The sequence below is a fragment of the Mirounga angustirostris genome, unplaced genomic scaffold (assembly GCF_029215605.1).
Source record: "Mirounga angustirostris isolate CCGP_5_RB_7025 unplaced genomic scaffold, mMirAng1.0.hap1 SCAF_5, whole genome shotgun sequence".
NCBI classification, from domain to species: Eukaryota; Metazoa; Chordata; class Mammalia; order Carnivora; family Phocidae; genus Mirounga; species Mirounga angustirostris.
The window spans coordinates 113,442,727-113,449,901 of NW_026991713.1; the positions used below are offsets into that span (position 1 = coordinate 113,442,727).

General features: G+C 34.0%; 1 protein-coding gene across 1 annotated transcript in view; it reads right to left on the reverse strand.

Annotated features, from left to right (window-relative positions):
• EPC1 (enhancer of polycomb homolog 1) overlaps window positions 1–6,621 on the reverse strand; it is a 95,998-nt gene extending 89,377 nt beyond the window's left edge. The window contains exon 1 of the mRNA XM_064591918.1: window positions 6,349–6,621. The gene's annotated coding sequence lies outside the window, so the exon portion shown is untranslated. The remainder of the gene's footprint in view (window positions 1–6,348) is intronic.
• Between the last annotated feature and the right edge of the window lie 554 nt (window positions 6,622–7,175).

Genomic DNA, 7,175 nt, shown 5'->3' on the forward strand with positions numbered 1-7,175 from the left:
AAGTTCTATTTTAACCCACTTTTAAAAATAATTTGTAAATTGTGGGTTGCTATTTAAAAAAAAAAGGGTTAAAAATACACACATATATGATTCATTGGCAAATGTGAAATGTAATATTCATGCTGAGGCATAAGAAGAATCCTCCTTCAGGTCATTGCTCAACTCTTCCCTTTTCAGTGAGGCTATCCTGACAACCCTATTCAATATTTCAATATATGTGTATTCATATATTTACCAAATATTAAATGACATCCTTTTAAGTTCAGCATATTTCAAAGTCAAAATATTTATCATGGCAAGTGCCATCTGATTCTCTAGAGCAGGGTCTCACAGGGGATCAGGAACATCAGCAGCAACTGGGAGCTTGCCAGAAATGCAGCTTCTCAGGCCCCACCCCAGACCAACTGAGCCAGGAACCCTAGCTGTGGGGCCCAGCAATCTGTGTTTTAGGTGATTCTGGGGCACACTGATGTTTGAGATCCACTGATCTAGAGTACACTGAATCCCCCAAAAATGTCCCAGAGGGGTAGACTTCCATACATCCCAAACCTGGTTAAGATCAAAACATTTTGTACATAAAACTGAACTTGTATGTTGTGAAATAGACACCAACATTCTATTTGGACCTAGTGTTATGAATCATGAATTTACCCAGTTCAACTAAGCCTCACTGAATCTCTAGTCTTTGATCTTTTTTTTCCCTATAAAAATCAAACTCCTGAAAGAATTTCATGAGATGTTCCTGAAGAGATAAAATGCAATACAGTGTGCCTTCAGCAAATTCAACACACAAAAATTCAAAAGTATACAACTGATAAGTTTGGTAGCCAATTACTGTTTTTATGAAAATATTAGATTTATAAGATGATTCACTGGAGGATTCATTTAAACAGTGATGTCATACAGTGCATTTAAAATAAGTCCATTTACAGAACATAAATTTTACAAATGTCTAATGTGATAGTATAGAAGTGTAGGTAAGTATAAAGTCTCTGATTTCAAACATCCCAGGTTCAGACTCCATCTTTTTCATTTACTGGGTAACCTGGGTCAAACCCTTCTAAGCCTCAGTTTCCTCATCTGTAAGATGGGTATAATAATTGTCCTATCTCCAAAGTTTGTGTGAGAATTTAAGGATATAATAAAGGTAGCATTTAGCTAGAAGCTGGAACATAGTAAGGTCTGATTAAATGTTTGTTTTTAGTTTTGTTTTGTTTTTAGTTAGCTGCCTTTGTGTCCAGTCTGGTCTCTATGAAAACAGATATTTATGTTTTATCACTCAAGAATGTTCATACAAAGCAGTTAAAGTTCATACAAAGCAAATAGAAGCTAACCATATTGAACACGGGTTCAATACCCGCTGAGCAGGTATTCAGTATTCACCCTTCCAAGGGCTCTTCTCTAGCCAAAGTAATCATGGGAATTTTAATCTCCTTGTCCATGACTGGGTAAGGTATGAGCATGTCCTATAAACCTAGTCAATGAGCTGTTAAGAAGCAGTGTGCTGTGGGCCACTGGGAAAGAATTTCTTCCCTTATAAAAGGATGCATTAAGAGAAACTCTCTTCCCTTTGGAAATTGTAATATCAAGCTACAATGCTTGGAGCTGCAGCAGCCACATTGTGACTATGAGGAAAGACATTGCTGACATTGTGGCAATGTAAAAGAAAGGAACCTGCTAAGGAACTTGGTAACGCTGTTGAGCTACTGAACCAAACCTAGAACTGGCTTCCTTCCTGTTACTGATTTAGTTGAAATAATACATGTCCATATTTTCTATGCCACTATCAGTAAAGTTCTATGTTAGTACAAAAGCAAACTAAATGACATAATACATCTATAGCTAGTATGGATTAATTGGCTTTATGACAAAATAATTTGATGACTTTATTCTTGAGGTCATCTTAAACCACATATAGAGAATCCTTAATGAAGAGATCCTTCTCCAAATCAACTGCATGTAACAGCAGTCTTACTTTCCTGCTCCATATCTGATGTGCTTAACTAATTAACTATTAGCTAAGTGTGTAATTATGTTATCTTTGTAAATGAAAATGTTTGTTTTTATTTTAAAAATTTGTTATATCTATTGTTAAAAATATTACAGATTTTTAAATAAAAATAATTTAATTTTGACATAATCCTTTAACACTGCAATCATATTTCCCTGCTTCATTTCACAATTTATATTTACATTGACAGTTTTTTCATGACAAAGTGAACAAAATGTACAAAATGAGGCTCTACCACATTCAAAAGTTTTCATTAAATGGACCTTACAATGACACACCCTAAATTCCTACTACCAGAGTGATCTCCATTTCTCTTCACAAGCAAATAAGTTTATGTTTTATTTCTCACTTTGCAATAGAAATTTGTATTAGTTAATTGTCTATTTATACAGCATCTATTTGGGTTGTATCTAAAATCTGAGGCTATTTTCCCCTCAATGTGTGAATATTTGGTGCCCAAATAATGGTCCTTCAATAGAAGGGCACTTGTTAAGTTATCTGATTGTATTTAAATTTAAAAAAAATTTCTTTTACTCCAGAAATCTCATTTGGTCTTTATTTCCAAATGGGAGCCCCCCACATCTAACACCTTAGATTAGAACTTTGAACCTTCTTGGACAATAAACTCCATGAAAGCAGGGATGCTTGGCTCACCTTAATATTATACCCCAGCATCTTAGCATGATAGCAAATAATAGGTAGGAGAAATCTAAAATAAATAAATCTCCAAATAAAAATAAATGTTGAACAAATCAAATAGAAAGTAAAACCCTTTCATCTTTTTCATAAAGAAACAATTTCTTTGCTTTACCTTCTCTTTAGACTCTCCATTTAAGAGAGTATACTGCAAATACCCATTTTGTCTATTACTTTCCCCTTCTCTTTCCTCGCAAAACCACGCTGAGGACAGTAGTGAATCTGTATGGTCTTGTGGAAAGTAATGATATGTCCAAGAAACAGCAGAGGTAAATATGCACAAGAAGTGGGTGGAATTGGAAACATACAATTTCAGGTCTGTATTGAACTTGGTTTTCTGAGGACAAAATTTTTAGCTATTTTTCCTTCTTCTAAACAAGTTCATTCCAAGGTATATTAGATTGGTCCTGGCTAATATTTTTAGCATTTATGTTAGGTCATCTTAATATCTCTTCCCTTTGTTATCTCATCTTTCCTAATAGGTTTGGCTAACCTGAAAATTTCCTCAATTTTTAGCAATGCTAATGAGTACAAATTAATAAATTAGGAAATTGTATTGGTTCATTACATTAAGTCTTAATAAAATTTTCAGCTTATTTCTGTTATTGATCAAACTCCATAATTTCAAGTTTATTTCTCTGAGGTTTATTGTTTAGAATTTGATTTACAGACTCCATGTCTTTGGCGTCATTTATTTATTTTTTCTGCAACCTGTTTTTGGCTATTTCACTACTCATTGACCCCTCCCTTCCACCAGAGGGATGGGCAGGATAAAAAAAATATGATATGACATTTTAATGTAGTCAATTTTGCTACTTGCTACTATCTCTGATAAAATGGTGTACAAGAAAGAAATAAATGTGTAATTATTAACTAAAATGACATTTCAGGATTTTTTTAAAATAATTTTTTTTATTGTTCATGATCTAGCAACTGTTACTATGGAAAACTGAGTTCTCTCTAGACTACATCTAATAAATAAAGATTTTTTTCATGATAAAAACATAGTTTATAATAATTCTAATCTAAATCACACCAAACTCATGAACTAATGCCCACAAAAATATTGCCAGTTAAAAAAAGAATTAATGTCCAAAGAATCCAGAGCTAAAATGAAGCACAAGGTGGATTTAAAAATGGAGAATAATATAAAATAATAAATTGTTTTTGCCTTATAGATTTAAACCTCCTTACCTACCTAGTGATGTAAGAGGCACATATGAAAGAATATCTTGAATATAAATATATATGGATGATTTTAAAAAGTGAAGATTTAACTATAATGGTTACTTCATAATCAATGATGTAATAGTCAATGATGTAGGAGAACAAAGAGCATTGCATAGCTACATATGGACTTCATAGCATCAGTTTGTTTTTAAAAGGGGGGCTACAATATATAAACATTTTTAGTTTCTGCAAATTAAAATAAAATATCTCACCAGCTGAATAACAGAATATTTTAGCAACAAACATATTGGGAAGTATATTTTATTCAGTAGATCAACTTTAGAATAAACTCTCCAGAATAACCAGAGGGTTAGATAGTATATTTACACCTGCTGTATTTCATTCTATAAATAATCTATAATGTCAAAACTAGTCTTGATGGGGGCATTCAAGTTTTATAAAGAGATAAAATGTTACAGTGGACATTTTCAAATTTTTATAGCATAGTATAAACAAAGTATGGACATGATACATAATTATTTTTGAAGTTCAAGGAAAAGAGTCCTATAGAAATAAATTACATGGACACAAAAATGAGAAATACTATTTTTAGCCATTTTCACACATTCTTTTACTTCAGAATTTTAAATCATTAGTGAAATAAGCATTTATCTATTTCAAAGTGAATAAAAACAGTAACTCCAGAAATTTTCACTCTTTCAAGAAATTATTCAATCATACGGTAAGGTGGTCTAGGATAGTATTTCAGTTGTTTTTATTTTATTTGGCAAAATAATCTGTTTTTAGATACAATTATTGATTCCTCCCACTTTCTTTCTGAATGAAGGATATACTTACTATCTTCATAAACAACTAAAATGTTCACAGAGACGGGTATAACCTATGTCATATTGTAATATACATTTTGTTCTTAGGAGGCTTTGGGCCTAAACCCCATATTCTCTAATCAGATAACTCTCAATAAGGACAAAGATGAAAAACATTTACTTGCATTTAGATACATGAATACCAGCATTTTTAAAGTTAGAAGCAGTTGTGTACATATTCTCAAAAAATTACCTTATTCCAAAATATTTGCTCTTTTAAAAACATAGTTCAAAACATACCTAAATTCAACTGAAGTATCATTTCAAAATAAATAATAATGTAGGCATTATTACATGTCAAACTACTAGAAAATTCCCTGGAGAAACTTAGAATAGTTATTTAAGAAATCCCTAGGTTCAAAACGAAATTCAACTTTTACAATGTTGAGTGAACTAAAACTCAAACGTTTTGTTATATTGGAAAAACATTAGCACGTGTGGTATTGTGATATAGACAAAATGCAAAATGTTACCGAGGCAAGAGAAAGTAAACCAACAGCTTATTATTGAAAAATTCTGATCTAGAGATCATCAGATCAGATAAAACACAACTGCAAACTGCACGCTTGTCCCTGATGCTCCCTGAACGGGTTGTGACGACATGTCTGCTCTCACCCACGGTTCACAGTTCACAACAAACATTTAAAAAATACAACTGAATAATTCCTCTGACCAAATTGAACTTTCTTTAAGGAAATAAAGGGATAAGATAATAGATCAAATCTTGCCCCACCTCTTTTTTTTTCCTCCTTTTTTCTTTTAGTGAAACTGACATAAATTGTTAAGGAGCACTACAGCGCCACCAACACAGATCAATGCAAAACAAAAAAGATCTCCCACCGTGTGCAAAAAGAAAAAAAAAAATTAGAAAAATGCCAAAAATTACAAAATGTCTCCCAAATGTACCTTTTTGGAGAAAAACAAGCTAGATCTGCAAAGATTATCTAATGAAGAGCTTCAAAGAATTAATATCATGGAATACAAGTTTAGATCTGATCAGCAAATAAAAGATCCACTATTTAGTAACAGCCATAACTTAATATAAACCCGGTTATGTCAATCTCCACCTTCATTATACCAAGGGCAGCTTTTCTGTAGTTTGTATCCAAGTAATCCATCAAGAAAACCACAATAGGCCTATTTAAAAAAAAAAGAAAAGAAAAGAAAAAAGAAACAAAACTACATCCATAGTTTGCCTGCTGATCATTCAGTCCTGGACAAATTAGGTAACAGATAATTTTTATAAAGAGGATATGCACATATTTGCCATTACCAACATTGCTGGCACAAAACAAGTCCATCTTGAAATAGCTGAGTTCCCCTGTAGTTCACAATAATTAAAGTGTAATTTATATTACAAATATTTAGCTTTAATAATGAAAAAAAAAAAACAACTATGTGTGTTTTTTTTTTTTTTCTTTTAGTAAAAATGTACCAGACAAGATTAGGTGGAATATGCAGAGACCAAAGCTAAAGAAAAAATACAAAGATTGGTTTTGTTAGAAGAAACACAATGAAAATCCTCTTTATCTGGTAGCTCATCCAAAGATCTAATGACATAAATGTTTAAAATTACAAACTTACCGTTAGTGTAGGCAAAGAAGAAGCCAGTTCTTGAAAAATAATTGTAACAATATAGGCTGGATACTTGTGTCCCTAGAAACAACAGCCTCCAGGCAGCATATGGATCTTCAAACATCTTTAAAATACTTGGTAAATAAAAAGTAATACTTTCTTCCATGATCGGCGGCTGAGTGGGGTGGCTTCCCCCAGGGTCTGGGGGCGTTTGGGGAAAATCGGAGGAAGATCCACGAAGATTAAAAGCAGAGGAGGCCGCGGCAGCCAGAAGACTCTGGGGTTAACAACTTTGCGATGGCGAGCAGGCGCGCTCTGATTGGCTGGGAGGGCAGGGCCCCTCCAGTCGGCGCTCCCCGCCCCCCCGCCTCCTGCAGCTCGGGAAAAATGCAGCGTGTGTGCCATTTTACACTGGGCTCTTAAAAGCACAGCCAGCCAGATGACAAAAGTCTAAGCTCGCGCTTAAGTGACACTGCAAAACAATAGCGCCCACGAGTGCCTGCGAGCTCGGGAAGATGCCCTTTTTAACGTCTCAAGGATCGCTCCTATCTGCTGTGTGTGGGTTTTTACGGAATACAGCGCCCTTCTTGAGCAAACTGTTCATCGCTTCGCGAACGTCCATATGCAGTTAGGACACAAACATGGCCATTCGAAAACTCTTGCCATCAAAACAATTTTGATTTGACATCATTAGGTCCCTGAAGAAGGCGGGCATCCAGGAACAAAATTCACGACTCCTGCAGCTCAGGGAGCTTCAATTCCTCGTAAAAACAGAATTCGTTAGCCGCAATAACTACCATTTGTGCAAAGAATGAAAATGAAAGGGTTTGAGTGGC